The sequence below is a fragment of the Bufo gargarizans genome, chromosome 1, assembly GCF_014858855.1.
Source record: "Bufo gargarizans isolate SCDJY-AF-19 chromosome 1, ASM1485885v1, whole genome shotgun sequence".
Classification (NCBI taxonomy): Eukaryota; Metazoa; Chordata; class Amphibia; order Anura; family Bufonidae; genus Bufo; species Bufo gargarizans.
Genome location: NC_058080.1, coordinates 450,228,055 through 450,246,411, shown reverse-complemented (window position 1 = coordinate 450,246,411; position 18,357 = coordinate 450,228,055). Strand labels below are relative to the sequence as shown.

The 18,357-nt window shown below is 39.5% G+C and overlaps 1 long non-coding RNA gene across 1 annotated transcript; it reads right to left on the bottom strand.

The window, feature by feature from the left end:
• Window positions 1-6,005: 6,005 nt before the first annotated feature.
• LOC122932588 lies at window positions 6,006-17,137 on the bottom strand. The gene is made up of 3 exons (XR_006388317.1): window positions 17,006-17,137; window positions 6,981-7,068; window positions 6,006-6,343 (listed from the first exon to the last, which is right to left on the bottom strand). It is a non-coding gene; the product is annotated as an uncharacterized LOC122932588 (long non-coding RNA).
• Between the last annotated feature and the right edge of the window lie 1,220 nt (window positions 17,138-18,357).

Here is an 18,357-nt window from a genome sequence, read left to right as displayed (position 1 = left end):
AGATTAAAACTTGACTGAATGTTCTTGCGGTGAGTGTACAATATAATCAGCTTAACTCTCTAGACTCTGCTGGTGCATTAGTCTCAATTCCTGAATGTGCAGTATCAGTAAATTAAACACAAACTCTATGTCACCTTCTAATGCTATTGGGAAAACAAAATTTAGCTAACCTAGACAGGAATATTTAGCAAATGTAAAAAAGAATCCCAGAGATTCAGTTATATATAAGACACCTTGTGGATACACATTATATTTAGTGTTAATATTAAACATTTGGTGAATGTTCTGGTCTCAGTTGATTGTGAAGTATCAGTAAAAAGCATATGGGTTCTATTCATCACCACCTCTATTTCTCTCATGTGGACTCAATAAGATACTGCATGTATTACATTATGCATCTTTGCCATAAAACCGTCCTATTTCTGCTTGAGTAATGTGAGCACATGTCTAGTTTTTCTCATGTGAATTCAGTAAGGAACGCTGATGAGTATACCACACCTCACAACATACTTTCTATATTACATACGGCATATACGAAAAGTGTGATCACCATCTGAAGAGATTTATTTGTAGGAGGAATTTAAAAAGTAATAGACTTCCTGGGGACATGAGAAAGAAATTTCCAGAAAACAGGTGCCGTACAAGTATGTAGAGAGCTAATCAAATGGGAGAAGGTAATGGAAATGCATCTGGTCCTGGAACATAAACGAAGTAATGGAGCAATATTAGGTGGAACAGTTGTAGTCTTGCCTATGGCTTTGATGGGTAAGATTACTACTTCTGAATTGTACCATGTGAATGATGAAAATGACAAAGCACATTTAAAAGAAAAAGTAGTATTTATTCATTTAGAAAATATGTTCATGTATGTTTAAAATGTAGCCAATGTAAATTTAGAAGAGCACTCTGAAAATGTGCCAGTGGCTCGCTCTGTATGATAAATATGGTGAATGAAGTCTGTTGAACTTTATGCAATCTATTGGTTGGCTTTGTTTTATATCAACAATGTAGTGCAGTTTTAACACATATTCGTGCCTCTTCAGCCATGCCCACTTTATGTTAAATCAAGCCCCCTTTCCATTAATCCATGGCCCCTTTTCAAGTAGGGAAGATGCAGTGGATTATTCTTTTTGGGGCATTTTCTTTGTAAACAGGTTTAAAACTTGGTATGCATTAATTTGCTACAATTGTAACTCATTTTATGGCAATCACATTCGTAAATTTGCCCTATTCTGCCAATTTCTTCATGCTTCAAGCTAATTTAAGATGGCACAACATAGTTCCCACACTGCTATTCACAGTTCCTCAATATATTGCCACCCATAGTGCCCATAGTAATATGAAGCAGTGCAGTTCACGGTGCCTATACCCATTACAGTGCCCAAAGTGCCCTTAAAACAGTGTCATATACAATGTCCCATGTGTCCTTTAAAAGTAGTAACTACAGTGCCCTACACACTACAGTCATGCCAGTGCCATACTCAGTGCCCAATAGCAGTGGCATCAAAATACAGCCAGCCACAAAGCCCTGTATTTAACTCCTCACCCAAATCTTCTAAGTCATAAGGCGCTAAATATGTGAAACACCTTTTTCTTGTGATGGAGATTTGCACAGGAGGAGGGATGCCATGCAGGGTTGCATGGCATGAATCTACAGTCATGGGCAAAAGTTTACAGACTGACACAGATTTTGGTTTTTGCAAAGTTTGCTGCTTCAGTTTTATGTTGGAAATTTGCATTATCTCTAGATTGCTATGAAGAGGGGTCAGATGAGTTGCAATCAATTGCAAAGTGATAGATAGATAGATAGATAGATAATTTAAACAAAAAAATTACATTTAAAACGTGATGTTTTTTTGTTTTTCTTTATCCAAATCATAGCAAACACATTTCAACCAAACACTAGGTAGGAATTTAGGTAGATATCTGTCACATACCGGGGACCAGACCGGCCCACCGCATCATGTGACAAGGGTTGCCCAAGCCGTTCAGGCCGATTCACCTCACACCCTCACACACTGTTACGCCCTATGCCGGGCCGTAACTTGAGCATAATTCGCCACCTGAAGCCTTCAAGCACACCCACGCGCTAACACAAAACTTTTACTGCCACCACCCATCAGTTATAAGGTCGACAGGACACCCCTGAGTGTTCCACTCGCAAGCAGACACCCACACGATAGCAAGCCTCACGGAAAAACATACAACCTCAGACTGCACACACATTCTTCGTGTAGCTAACAGGTTCTTAAGGTTACAAGTCAAATCATGAAACTTTTAGGTTTAATGTATACAAAATAGACAGTAGTTGGTTACAAAAAATGATTAACAAGAGACATACATAAATGGAAAACAATTGTAAAATAAAAAGGAGAAAACAATTACAGTTCTAATACTTAACATTTGTGTGGTAAAAGTCCTTTCCTCCCAGGAGATCTGGGCAGAGTAATGGTGCACAAACAAATTTGATTGGATCTCCCACTATGTGACACCAAATATCCAGGGATTGAATTTTTATGCCTTTCCTCCAGGGGCACGCCTGAAGAGGACTTTCACTCCCACCTCTGGCTCAGCCCCTCTGGGCCAAGCTACATTACCCATGTAGCCGGCCCCCTGGCCAACTAGGGAACAGGTATGAAAATATCAAAAAGATAGTTTCCCAGTTGCTCTGGTGAAGATATAGACCCCAGCCCTTCTTCATAATTGTCATGGAACCATGAACCAGACGTACAACAAGAGATAAGTGGAAATAAGAAGGCTTTATTGAAAATCAAGCTGTAAGGCAAAAGTCCAAACGGATGGCTAAACCGAAGCAGGGTCTTGCGAAGCCAGAGGTCAGGAACCAGAAGGGTAGTCAGACGAAGCCTGGATCAGGAACCAGCAGGGTAGTCAGACGAAGCCTGGATCAGGAACCAGCAGGGTAGTCAGATGAAGCCAGGATCAGGAACCAGAAGCAGCAGCAGTCTTAGAAGCATGTGAACACAGGAGGACCAAGCAAGGAACTGAAGCCACAGACCTCCTATATATATGAGCTAGGCATCCAGCTCCTCCCAGTGGGAAGGAGAAGCCGCAGGGTGGGAGGCTACAAGAAACCCAGAAACCAAGATGGCCGCCAGCACATGTCAAACGAAGGAGAACAGCAAGAAGGTAAGACCATGACAATAATTCATATCTCATCGTTCCGAGTCCTAGCATATCAAACGCTACACGTCCAGGATGCTCGGAAGATGAAATCCCTATTTTAAGAAGATGAAGGCAAATTGATATGCCATGTCTGGTGTCTATGCGATGCCCCCATCATACCAGATATGATAAGCTAGATATTGGGGACATCCAATTCCTCCTTAACAAGTTATGAAGGATTACGGATTATGGTTCATGCTCTGGTTAGGAAGCCCCCATGCTGACACAAGGAGCCGGAGAGTCTGCTGTCCCCTGTCCTGAGTGTGACTAGCAAACGGGCCCATCCTCGTTAGCATCTCTGTGCTAACTACCCCTCGGGGAGCAGGATGCTGTTTTCCCAGGTATGAGGCAGACATCTCGGCCTATATGTAGCTTTAAACCAATTCATCAATGGCTGCTGGCCTGGCAACACAAGTACATAAATACATACTGAATATATATATGTGAATCACACCAGAACACGTTACACTACAATACATAACCATACAACATTTATCACAGCAAACATTATAATAACTAGGAATAAGGCGGTTCTTATTCCTTACAATATCTTTTTATAATATCAAATACTTTTAAGTATTGAAAGTCTTGTTTCAAAGTCTTTGTGATTACTTAGTCTGAGGTCATCATCCTTAGAAACAAATTGCTCTCTGAAGCATAGCAAATGCACTGGCTCTATGGAGGAATGTTTGCATAGCAAATTATCTGTAAATTTGAACATTGCTTGAATAATTCACTCCACTGTTTTATCCAGTCACAGTAGACGCATAAAAGCCATCACAAATGTGTTAAGCCTTCCAAGTATTCAATTTAAAGACCTGCTTTAAAAATATTAAACATGCAACTCTGCACTGAAAGGCCTGTTGGGTACAGAAACATAACCTATTTAATAGAATATTAAAAGAAAAAATTCTCTTTAAATTCAAATACTCTTGAACTCAAGAAGATGAATTAAATTAACCCGAATAATGTGAAAGGATTTACTAAACTGTAATTAAAAGTGATAGTGACTGTACCATGCAACCTAAAGGAATCTACACTAGAATACATTAAACTTGATTATAATGACTTAGATTTGGACATCCAGGCTGAACATAGTTGTTTTTTTGTTTGTTTTTTATAAATGCTGGGTTTATAAATGGTGATACAGTTTTTTCTCCTATTAAAGGTCGAATGCACACGGCCGTGTTCCGCGGCCGAGAGCGGTCCGTGGTATGCCGGGCTGGGTTCCTGTTCAGAGCAGGAGCGCACAGCAAGATTGGTTGTTATGACGCCGTGCACTTCATGCCGCCGCTGCACTACACTAATACACTCGTATAGTGTATTACTGTAGTGCAGCGGCGACATGAAGCACACGGCGTCAAAGCAACCAATGACGCCGTGCGCTCCTGCTCTAAACAGGAATCCAGCCCGGCATATCACGGACCACTCTCGGCCGCGGAACACGGCCGTGTGCATTCGGCCTAAGGCCGCATGCACACGACCTTGGTGTGTTTTGCGGTCTGCAAATCGTGGATCCGCAAAACACGGATGGTGTCCGTGCACGTTCCAAAATTGGCAGAAGGGCACGGACAGCCTTTGCATATAACTGCCTATTCTTGTCCGCAAAGTGCGGAAAAGAATAGGACATGTTGTATTTTTTTTTTGCGGGGCCACAGAACTGAGCAACGGATGCGGACAGCACACGGAGTGCTGTCTGCATCTTTTGCGGCCCCATTGAAGTGAATGGGTCCGCATCCGAGCCGCCAAAATGGCGGCTCGGATGCGGACCAAAATAGCGGCCGTGTGCATGAGGCCTAACACTTGTGAAAATGTCTGAGCTAGTACTACATATTATTTGTAAATATGTATTTTTTTTTTAAGTGTAACTGTCATCGTTAATATAGTGTAGGGGCAAGGTCGTCAAGTTGTCAAACATTTTTGTAATATACTTATTAAGGGAAAGGTATTTCTCTTCATCGTTCTACTGAGTGCTAACGATGATTATGTGGACAGCCTTCTTCCTCCAGCCTACCTCAACTTGCTACCCCAGCTCCTGCCTCCTGTATTTGCCTTCTGATTTACTGCCAGTGCTAATCTCTTCCCTGTACTTCTTACAGAGTAAAAGGGGGAGAGAGCAGATCAGAATTTCCAGTGCTGAAGCTGTTTACTATGTCCCTATATACCCACCATCAGCACTAAGTGCTGGAACCCCTGTCCTCCTCTCTGGTCCATGCATAATTAACAGGTAAGAGACAAGCGAACGGGGCTTCCAATGCTAACCACTGACAGTAGGTATACAAGGACATGGGACAAACGGTAAGCACAGTTCGCTTCTCTTTTTCCCCTGCATTCAGTAACGGAGAAGCACAGAGAATAGAGATAAATGAGCAAAGCTCCAATCAAATAGCTCTAGCATCAACTCGAATAGGCTGGGAGACAGGCAAAGAAGGCACAAATGCATTGACCTAGTGGTCAATACAAAAGAGTTTTGTAACACTGTTACATAGTGACATGGTTACATAGTTAATACGGTTGAAAAAAGACAAACATCCATCATGTTCAACCAAGGGATAGGTGGAGAAGGAAGCGAGACTCAGATTTATACACGTTTTCATAAGCATTTATGTTTTTTACTTTTAAGAATTTGTCTAAACACTTTTTGAAACTGTTCCTGCTGTGACCACGTCCTGAGGAAGTCTATTCCACAGACTCAGAGGCAGTGCCCCTTAGTCTTTTGAGCACATTTTACATGGAACAGCTTTTCGCCATATTTTTTGTATAGCCCATTTATATACTTGTATAGGTTAATCATGTCCCCCCCTTAGACGTCTCTTCTCAAGACTAAATTAATTCAATTATTTTAATCTTTCTTCAACTAAGATCCAGCATGCCCCTTATCATTTTAGTCGCTCTCCTCTGTACTTTTTCCAGCTGCAGTGCATCCTTTCTATGCACTGGTGCCAGAACTGGACTACGTATTCCAGATGAGGCTGCAGGAGCGCTTTGTAAAGTGGTAACATTACATCCCTGCCCCTCGAGTCCATGCCTTGTTTAATGCATGACAATATCCTGGTGGCCTTAGAAGCAGCTGATTGACATTGTGTGCTGTAATTTAATGTACCATCCACAAGGACACCCAAATTCTTCTTTATAAGTGACTCTTCCAGTGATACATCACCTAGGACATATGAAGCACAGAAATTATTACTACCAAGATGCATAACTTTACATTTGTCAACATTGTACCTCATTTACCAAGTTGATGCGCAATCACTTAGCGTGTTTAAGTCAGCTTTTAGTTTGTGGACATCTTCCATAGACCGTACAGTTCTACACAGCTTAGTATCATCAGCAAAAATAGAAATGGTGCTATTAATCCCGTCCTCAATATCATTAATAAATAAATTAAATAATAAAGGGCCCTTGAGGTACACCACTTATAACCTGGGACCAATCTGAATAGGAGTCATTGACCAAAACTCTCTGGACACGGTCCTTCAGCCAATTTTCAATCCAATTACAAACTATACTTTCCAAGCCAATAGATCTTACTTATTAAGCGTCTATGAGGGACAGTATCAAAAGCCTTTGCAAAATCCAGAACACTACATCCACAGCCGCCCCTCTGACCAGGCTACTACTCACCTCCTCATAAAAAGAAATCAGGTTAGTCTAACAACTTCTGTCCTTGGTAAACCCATGTTGGTTATCACGTATAATATTATTTACAGTCACATACTCCTGTATATAATCCCTTAAGATTCCTTTAAACATTTTTCCCACAACAGAAGTTAAATTAACTGGTCTATAATTACCTGTGGAGGACCTTGATCCTTTTTTGAATATGGGCACCACGTTTGCCTTGCGCCAATCACTTGGTACTGTACCAGTCCCTAGAGAATCCTTAAAAATTATAAATAAAAGAGTCACAGCAATGACTAAACAGAGCTCTTTAAGCACTCTTGGGTGCAATTCATATGGATCCAGAGTTTTGTTCACATTTACCCTATTTAACTTCTCTTGGACCATATCTACAGTTAGCCAATTGAGTATATCACCACAGATATCAGCTCCTTTCTCTTCTTTTGTATATACAGAGCTAAAAAAAACTATTTAGGAACTCTTACTTTTCCTTATCTTCAGTGACTACCCCCCTTTACCATTATTTAAATCTTATGCACTTTTCATTTCTAAGGCTGTGTATAGGGGATATGGAGTTAATTAGCCCGTCCTTTAGATTTTGTTACCAGGAGTGCTAAGGTTTCAAGCTTCTTTATACTGGGAGCTGTGTGTGTGTCTGTAGAGAGTTGGTTAGTGAGTGGTGGGAGAAATAAGCAGAAAAACAGCAGCATTGTGAGCAGCCAGCAAAGCAAAAGGAGGGAGGGGGGTCGGTATCTGAGCCTCACCTCTGATGGAGAGACGAGCCCTGCCATTTTCAAGGGATACCTTGCATCCCGCATCTGCCACTAACATCAAGAGCACCCTGAAACAAAGTACAGTAGGCAGGTCCTTATCAGACCGCTACATGTTTCACCATGTGGTTTCTTTGAGCAGTACTAGTAGAATATTCTAAAAGTAGAATAAGGGTGCTTTATATAGCGAGAGGCTATGCATCTATAATTATAAGATGCTTGTGCTACTTACAATATAGCACTTGAGCACCCACATACACCATAGCACGGTCCAAAAGCCAGAACCAAGATACCAGAAGAAGAACTCAATATTCCGTTTCGTTCCCCCTATCCCATCCCTGATGCCCTGGAGGTCTCAATGTTTTGCCACTTTTCAAGCTACATACAGTGCATTCAGAAATTCTTCAAACCCTTTCACTTTTTTCACATGTTGCTGTTTTGTGTTAAAAAAGTTTGTTTTTCCCCATCATTCTACACTTAATACCCCATAATGATAAAACAGAATCTTTGAAATCTTAGCTAATTTATTGAAAAGGAAAAACTAAAATATTGCCTTGACTTGACATAAGTATTCAGACCCTTTACTCAGTACTTAGTTGAATATAATGCCACAAAGTTTGCACATCTGGATTTGGGGATTTATTTCCATTCTTCTCTGCAGATCCTTTCAAGCTTTATCAGGTATCAATGGAATCATTTAGTAGACAACCATTTTCAGGTCTTACCAAAGATATTCAAAGATATTCAATTGGGTTCAAGTCAGGATTCTGGCTGAGCCACTGAAGGACATTCAGAAAGTTGTCCCTAAGCCACTCATATGTTGTCTTGTCTTTGTGCTTCGGGTCATTTTCTTGTTAGAAGGTAAAACTTTGGCCCAGTGTGAAGTCCTGAACACTGTGGATCAGATTTTACATAGTTACATAGTTAATATGGTTGAAAAAAAGACATGAGTCAAGTTCAACCAAGGGATGGGAGGGGACACAAATTTTACATATTTCTACATATTTTCATAAACATTAATGTAATTTAATTTTAAGAATTCATCTGGACCCGGAGCCTTGTTCATATTTACCTTATTTAACTAAGTTTGGATCATATCTACAATTAGCCAGTTGAGTATATTAATGGATGTATTAACAGCCTTGGCACCACCAATATCAGCTCCTTTCTCTTTCTTTGTATATACAGAGTAACTCTGCCTTTCCACTTAGGAGACTTACCTGCTCTGACCTTGGTTTTTATCAATTATATTTTTGCACATGTTATCTCTTTTTTACATATTTTATTAAACTCTTTATACATTTCAAAGGCTACAGCTGACCCCTCAGATTTGTATTTTTAAATGCACTTTTTTTTTTTGTCATTTATTGCCCTTTTTACAGTAGCTGTAAGCCATGGGGGGTTTAAGTTTAGCTGTTTATATTTACAGGAATAAAGTTTGCAGTGTAATTACCCAATATGGATTTAAAGCTCTCCCATTTATCCTCCCCATTATTATATGACAGTAGGTGCTCTCATTGGCCTTTTTAAAATTCAGTGTTTTTTCTCTCCCAGCCAGAGTTTGCTTTTTAAAGTTCAGGGGAAATAAAATTATATTGTGATCATATTACCTAGTGTTTCACGAACAGTAACATTTCCAGCAAGCTCTGCATTGTTAGAAATTACCAGATCCAACAAAACATCACCCTACTTTGATCTTCCACAAACTGGCTTATAAAGTGGTCCTGCAGCAAGTTGAAGAATCTTCTCCCCTTTGCAGTTGAGACAGAACCATGACCCAAGTCAATGTCTGGGAAGTTAAAATCTCCCATTATGACCACTGTACCACCCTGTGCTGCCCGCACTATTTGATTATACAGCTGAACTTCTATCTCCTCTATGATGTTAGGGGGTCTATAGATTTCAACAAGTATTACTTTTTCAGAATGTATTTCACTTTGTAATTCCACCCATAGGGTTTCAACATCCCCAACATCCTCACCATCATTGTATTTTCTAAAGAGTATAAAACCCTGAATATTAACAGCCCACTCATGAGAGTCCAGGCATGTCTCATCCTCACCAACTATATCTATGTGTTCCTCTAGTACCATAGACTCCAACTCCCCCATTTTACTTGCTAGACTTCAAATTTTTTAAGTTACTATACATTTCTCACATTCGGTTCCCAGAAAGTGAATATCTGGGATTTTTTAGGTACCATTGTTAATATTGTTGGTTTGTAACAGGTTCATATTACCACCAGCTTTGTTTTTCAGTTCTGCCCAGTCATCTCCCTACTTTCCTCAATTATCCCAGCCCCCACAAAATACCCACTGTCCCCTCCTATATCCTACTCTCAATCTACACCTTCTACCCCCTTATTAGTATGACCCCCCTCATTAAAAATACCTCTGTACTTAGCACCTTTCAGCTTTACCGCAACTCTGACTAGTCTCCCTGTCCCAGCTTCAAAAAACACATCCACAGCATGATGATACCACCACCATTCTTCACTGTAGGGATGATATTGGCCTGTGCCTGGCTTCCTCCAAACATGGTGTATAAAATTGAGACCAAAAAGTTCAATCTTGGTTTCATCAGGCAGAGAATCTTGTTTCTCCAGCTTTTAGGCTTTTATGTAAACTTTCATGTGTCTTTGACTGGGGAAAGGCTTCTTTCTCGCATCTGTGCCATAATGCCCAGAATAGTGCCGTAAAGCCCAGGGGAAATGTTGTAGTGATAGTTTTTTTTTTTTTAAAGTTTCTCCAATTAGCCTATAAGACCTTTGGAGTTCAGCTAGAGTGACCATCAGGTTCATGGTCACCTCTTTTACCACTGCCTTTTCCCCCCAATTACTTTTGGAAGGACAATTAGCCCCCCCTATTAGTTTGATGGGGCGGCCAGCTCAAGGAAGAGTCCTGGTTGTTCCAAGCATCTTCCATGACCGCGGCATATGGGAGGTTTGCGCTCCCTCACCTCATCCATCGTATCCCAGCGCTGCTGTGGCAGGGACTCGATGGTTGTAAGACACTAGTGTAAGACACTAACAGTTCATACAGGTATCTTGTGCTGCATTGAAACAGGGATCAGACCCTGTAATGTTGAAGTCCCAGAGTGGAAAAATAATAAAGTGAAAAAAAAATAAAAAAAATTAAGTTTAAAAAAATTTTTTGTTTCAAGTTAAAAAAGTACTTTTTTCTAAATAAATAAAAAAAAAATTGTAAAAAAAAAGGAAAAAAAAAGAGTAGACATATAATAGGTATCGCCGCATCCGTATCGACCAGCTCTATAAAAATATCACATGACCCAACCCCTCAGATGAACACTGTCAAAATTTTTAATAAAAACTGTGCTAAAAAAGCAATTTTTTTTGTCACCTTACATCACTAAAAGTGCAACACCAAGCGATTAAAAAGGCATATGCCCCCCAAAATAGCACCAATCTAACCGTCACCTCATCCTGCAAAAATTTAGCCCCTACTTAAGACAATCTCCTAAAAAATTAAAAACTATAGCTCTCAGACTATGGAGACACTAAAGCATGATTTTTTTTTGTTTCAAAAATGCTTTTATTGTGTTAAATGTAAAAAATAAAATTAAAAAAAATACACATATTAGGTATCGCCACATCCGTAACAGCCTGCTCTATAAAAGTCCCACATGACCTAACCCCTCAGGTGAATACTGTACAAAAAAAAATAAAAAAAGGTGTCAAAAGCCATTTTCTTGTCACCTTATATCACAGAAAGTGTAATAGAAAGCAATCAAATAGTTATATACACCCGAAAATAGTGCCAATCAAACAGTCATCTCATACTTAAAAAAATGAGCCAAGACAATCTCCTGAAAATAAAGAAACTATAGCTCTCAGACTATGGAGACATAAAAGCATGATTTTTTTGTTTTGTTTCAAAAATGCTTTTATTGTGTTAAATGTAAAAAATAAATAAAAAAAGTTGACATATAAGGTATCTTCACATCCGTAACAACCTGATCTATAAAAATGTCTCATGAGCTAACCCCTCAGATGAACACCGTAAAAAGATTTAAAAAAAACAGTGTCAAAAGCCATTTTTTGTTACCTTACATGACAAAACGTGTAATAGCAAGTGATCAAAAAGTAATATGCACCGCAAAATAGTTCCAATCAAGCCGTCATCTCATCCCGCAAAAATTGATACCCTACCTAAGATAATCACCCAAAAAACAAAAAAAAAATATGGCTCTCAGACTATGGAGAGTTTAAAACATGATTTTTTTGTTTAAAAAATGCTGTTATTGTGTAAAACTTAAATAGATTTTAAAAAGGTATGTATATTAGGTATCGCTGTATTCGTAACAACCTTCTCTATAAAAATATCACATGACCTAACCCCTCAGGTGAACACCGTAAAAAAACAAACAAAAAAACGGTTACCTTACATCACAAAAAGTGTAATAGCAAGCGATCAAAAAGTCATATGCACCCCAAAATAGTGCCAATCATCTCATCCAGAAAAAAATGATACCCTACTTAAGACAGTTGCCCAAAAAAATATATATATATGGCTTTCAGAATATGGAGACACTAAATGATTTTTTTGTTTAAAAAATGCTGTTATTGTTTAAAACTTAAATAAAAAAAAAAAGTATACATATTAGGTATTGCCGCTTCCATAAGAGCCTTCTGTATAAAAATATCACATCACCTAACCCCTCAGGTGGACACTGTCAAAAATAAAAAATTGTGTCAAAAAAGCAATTTTTTGTCACCTTACATCACAAAATGCCAAGCGATCAAAAAGTCATATGCACGCTAAAATAGTACCAATTAAACCATCATCTCATACTGAAAAACATGAACTCCTACATAAGACAGTCGCCCAAAATGTATAAAAACGATAGCTTTCAGAATATGGAGACACAAAAAAAAATAACTTTTTTTTTTTCAAAAATGCTTTGTTATGTAAAACTGAAGCAAACAACCAAAAGAAGTAGTCATATTTGGTATTGTCATATCCATAACAACCTGCTCTATAAAAAATACCTCATGATTCAGCCTGTTAGATGAACACTATAAATAACAAAAAATAAAAACGGTGCCAAAACAGCTTTTTTTTGTTACCTTGCCTCACAAAAAGTGTAATATAGTACAACCAAAATTCATATGTACCCGAAAATAGTATCAACAAAACTGCCACCATATCCTGTAGTTTCCAAAATGGGGTCTTTTTTTGGAGTTTCTACTCTAAGGGTGCATCAGGGGATTTTCAGTGTGACATGGCAGCTTAAAATTATCCCCGTGAAATCTGCCTTGCAAAAACCATATGGCGTTCCTTTCCTTCCGAGCCCTGCCGTGTGCCCGTACAGCAGTTTACGACTACATATGGGGTGTTTCTGTAAACTACAGAATCAGGATAATAAATATGGAGTTTTGTTTGGCTGTTAACCCTTGCTTTGTTAGCAGATTTTTTTTATTAAAATGGAAAATATGCCAAAAAAGTGAAATTCTGAAATCTTATCTCCATTTTCCATTAATTCTTGTGCAACACCTAAAGAGTTAACACAGTTTGTAAAATCAGTTTTGAATACCTTGAGTGGTGTAGTTTCTAAAATGGTTCTCATTTTTGGGTGGTTTTTATTATGTAAGCCTCACAAAGTGACTTCAGACCTGAACTGGTCCTTAAAAAGTTATATTCCTGGTGCGCCGTAATCTCACACATGCGCCGTGGAAACACCAGTCAGCGCATGTGCAATGTGCTCTGAGGCCAATGCCAGGACACCGCGCGGGCGCTGACAGGTCTATCCACAGCAGTGGGGCGGTACTGGGCTCTAGGAGAAGGGGAGTGGCTGGGCTCCAACGGACAGAGGGACAGCCCCTTGGGCTTCTTATTTAGGCAATTTGCATATTAATAAAAGTGATTTTATAGACAAATTACAAGACACAGGGAAGTAATACTAGTATATTGTAATATAAATCATGGAGACTGATGTGGTCATGTTAACAGCTTAGTAAGTGAAATCCTGATGACAGAATCCCTTTAAGGTGAAAAATGGCAAGGTCCTTAAGGTGTTAATAGATTTGCAAACATTATGGTGTATTGAGTGCAGACTGATGGAGGAAACCTTTATTTTTTTTTTCAAATTTAGCATAAGTTAAAGGGTTTGAAGACTTTCCCAATGCATTGTAGCACCCCACAATGATTAAAACTGGAAAAGCTTAGAATATCTAGTCATTCATAAATTATAAAAGAAAATTTAAACCTAACATAATAATATTTGTATCAGAGAGTACTGACAGAAGAATCCACTAGGGCTACACATACTCATTCTACCACCTATCACTAATATGTATAAAACGAATAAGTGACCTAAATAAAACTTTATTTCTATTGTGATCTAAAACCTAAGTGCTTTAACATTTAGACCCTAATTTAAATTTTTATATATGTAGTTACTAATAACATGATATTCCAGAATCAGTTACTATTAGACTGACTTACCCCATATTTAATAAGATTCAGCCCTTAGCAACCAGTCTGCAAAAAACTGCAATTTCACTATTCAGTTAAGATGGCCGCCACTGCCCTCACCCTGAGGCTAATCCCACCTGCCCTCACTAGCCAGTAACAATAGCCCCCCAAAAGTGTCAGTAACCAGAGTCCTCCCCCCTAAAGGGTTAATCTCCTGCAGCACAAAGGGGTCCTCTTACCACATGTTGCTGTCATTTATACACTGAGCAGATGGCAGATCTCCCTTCCCTGTTGTGTGCTGCTTCCACTCTGCATTCTCCAAGTCTGCTGAGTGAGGGAGCGTCTGCCAAGCGCATGGACAGGGAGAAGTGCACACAGCCCAGGCACTGTTATCAGCTGCTGGGGAGGACCTGGCTTTAATCATTTACTTACAGTCCCTGGCTGTCAGTAATGTGACCTTGCAGGCTGCGTGCTTCTGCGTCCTCCGTCCTTCAACAGATAGATGGACCATGCCTAGCAACCCAATTTTAAGCACAGGTAAAAGTAGGCAGTACAGGGAACAAAAACTGTGGAATTAAGGGGTAAAAAGGGTCCCATTGAGAAGAATATAATAATAAACCCGTTTAGTAGAATGCTTGGGTACATTTGGGAACAAGTTAGACGTATGGCTGGAGTATCCCAAGCGGTTCAGTACACCCCCTTGTGGGGGAACGCACATTTACCACAAGTTAGGCAACTGGGTGATGTTGAATATTGGGAAAAACAAGGGATACATTTTATTGCACAGGTCTTTGATACAGGACAGATTAAGCCTCTAAACGAAATCCTCCCCGACACCGCACTAGGATTCATTGATAAATTTCGATACGAACAGTTACGACACGCTATACACTACACGGAAAATAAGAATTATTTAAATATCGTACGGAACACATTTCTAGATTTCTGTCACGACATGACACTAAACACTTCCGCTATATCGCATATCTATGCAAAGTTAAAATACACAAAATCGATCACATTTAGAGCAGAAGCTAAATGGGAAAAAGATCTGCAGAATATGGAACCCATTCCGTGGAGTATTGTTTATAAAAAATATTAAAAGGTCCATGGTCTCCCCTGCTCATACGTGGATTATTTTGAAAATTATACACCGTCTCTATTACACACCAGCACTACTGCATACTATTTATAATGACAGAGAACAGAACTGTTATAAATGTAACAAAGACAGAGGAGAGCATAAACATTTGCTGTGGGAATGCCCGGGTATAAACGATTACTGGATTAAAATATTCCAGAAATTGCAGAATAGCTCCCCCATGAAATACGAAGCACGCATTGATTATGCAATCCTGGGAACTTTCCCAGAGACAGATAAAAATAAAACTGAGCAATTATTGTGGCTTCGGGGCATTGCCCTGGCCAAAATAATAATAGTTAAACACTGGGGGCTGCACTAGATATCCCAATTTCCATGAATGGACAGAGTGTATGAACAGGGTAAAACTGTATGAATACAGTCTTGCCCAAACAGTGGGGAAAAAAGCAGCTTGGCTGCGGATATGGGGTAATTGGAAATGACTATATTAGGTACGAGGTGCGATGACGGTAGCTCCGCGGAAAGAAAAATAAAATAAGAGGAAGATTTAATAAAAAATAAAAAAAAGGGGTAATTGAATACACCGTGAAAAGTTGAAGTAGGGCCACCAAGGTGATATTAATCACCACAATCCAATACTCCAAAAATATATATAATATGACAGTTATCCTTTAAAAGCACAAATAGTAACTGTAACTGATCAAACTGTGGATATAACCCAATGGCCCTAATTTATCATGGCTTTACTCAAGAATTCAAGCTTTAAAAGTCACAAAGTTTTGTATCTTTTCGGGCTAATTTTAGAAGAAATCTAGCGCCTTTTTGCATTTTTACTTCTCACTCCAGTTTTAAAATGTGAGTGGGAGAGTGGGCATGGTTAGCTTTGTTAATGAGTTTCACTCTAGATTTACCACTGAGGTTTTTTTTCAAAAGTCACAAAAAAGTCACAATCTCACTCCAGTACCAGTAGGAGGGTGGAGAAGGAAAAGTTGATTAGCTTTTTTAAACAATTGTTAGGTTCAAGGATAAGACAAATTTATCAAACAACATTTGATAAATGTAGCATAAAGTACGCCGAAACAGACTCAAGCAAAACAGACTTCAAATATTCCTCTCATTACACACGGGACAAAAATATAAACGCAACACTATTAGTTTTGCTCCCATTTTGTATGAGCTGAACTCAAAGATCTGAAACATTTCTAACATACACAAAGACTCATTAGTCTCAAATATTGTTCACAAATCTGTCTAAATCTGTATTAGTGAGCACTTCTCCTTTGCCGAGATAATCCATCCCACCTCACAGGTGTGGCATATCAAGGTGCTGATTAGACAGCATGAATATTGCACAGGTGTGCCTTAGACTGCCCACAATAAAAGCCACTCTGAAATGTGTCGCTTGATCACACAGCACAATGCCACAGATGTCGCAACGTTTGAGGGAGCATGCAATTGGAATGCTGACTGCAGGAATGTCTACCAGAGCTGTTGCCCAAGCAATGAATGTTTATTTCTCTACCATAAGCCGTCTACAAAGGCGTTTCAGAGAATTTGGCAGTATATCCAAACGGCCTCACATCCACAGACCATGGTTAACCACGCCAGCCCAGGACCTCCAGCATGTTCACCTCCATGATTGTCTGAGACCAGCCACCCGGACAGCTGCAGCAACCAAAGAATTTCTGCACAAACTGTCAGAAACCATCTCAGGGAAGCTCATCTGCATGATACCATCACCTCATGTAGGCAGATTAGCGGACGCAGTAGAGGCAAAAACAAAGTCTTCGACTTAAACAGTGCATCGTGCATCACACATAAACAAAAATGACAGTTCGTTGTCTTGATGTTCATTCACACCATGTTAAGTCCACAGAACAAAAAGCATTCACCTTGTCAGCGGTTTTGGCAGTAGCAGTCCCCAACAGTCTTCAGGGCCTGCTTCCCAGCAATGCGTCTCTCAGCCCTTTAGTACGGCACACATCATGCAGATCCCAAACCACAGAGACTCCACAGATTCACTGTGAAATGAAGGATAACAATATTGTCAGTCAGCACTAGCTGTCGCTGACACTTAAAATTACCGGCTCTTACCTCACCGAGGCCAGGAACCTCGGTGACACATATCTTCCGGCAATGATGGCCCCTTGCACTTTCCTACAATATATATATATATATATATATATATATGTACAGTTGCAAGAAAAAGTATGTGAACCCTTTGGAATGATATGGATTTCTGCACAAATTGGTCATAAAATGTGATCTGATCTTCATCTAAGTCACAACAATAGACAATCACAGTCTGCTTAAACTAATAACACACAAATAATTAAATGTTACCATGTTTTTATTGAATACACCATGTAAACATTCACAGTGCATGTGGAAAAAGTATGTAAACCCCTAGACTAATTACATGTCCAAGAGCTAATTGGAGTAAGGTGTCAGCCAACTGGAGTCCAATCAATAAGATGAGATTGGAGGTGTTGGTTACAGCTGTCCTGCCCTATAAAAAAACACACCAGTTCGGGGTTTGTTTTTCACAAGAAGCATTGCCTGATGTGAATGATGCCTCACACAAAAGAGCTCTCATAAGACCTATGATTAAAAATTTTTGACTTGCATAAAGCTGGAAAGGGTTATAAAATTATATCCAAAAGCCTTGCTGTTCATCAGTCTACAGTAAGACAAATTGTCTATAAATGAGGAAAGTTCAGCACTGCTGCTACTCTCCCTAGGAGTGGCCGTGCTGTAAAGATGACTGCAAGAACACAGCACAGACTGCTCAATGAGGTGGAGAATCCTAGAGTGTCAGCTAAAGACTTACAAAAGTCTCTGGCATATGCTAACATCCCTGTTAGTGAATCTACGATACGTTAAATACTAAACAAGAATGGATTTCATGGGAGGATACCACAAAGGATGCCACTGCTGTAAAAAAACCAAAAACATTGCTGCATGTTTACAGTTTGCACAAGAGCACCTGGATGTTCCACAGCAGTACTGGCAAAATATTCTGTGGACAGATGAAACCAAAGTTGAGTTGTTTGGAAGAAACACACAACACTATGTGTGGAGAAAAAAAGGCACAGCACACCAACATCAAAACCTCATCCCAACTGTGAAGTATGGTGGTGGGGGCATCATGGTTTGGGGCTGCTTTGCTGCGTTAGGGCCTGGACGTATTGCTATGATCGAAGGAAAAATTAATTCTCAAGTTTCTCAAAACATTTTGCAGGAG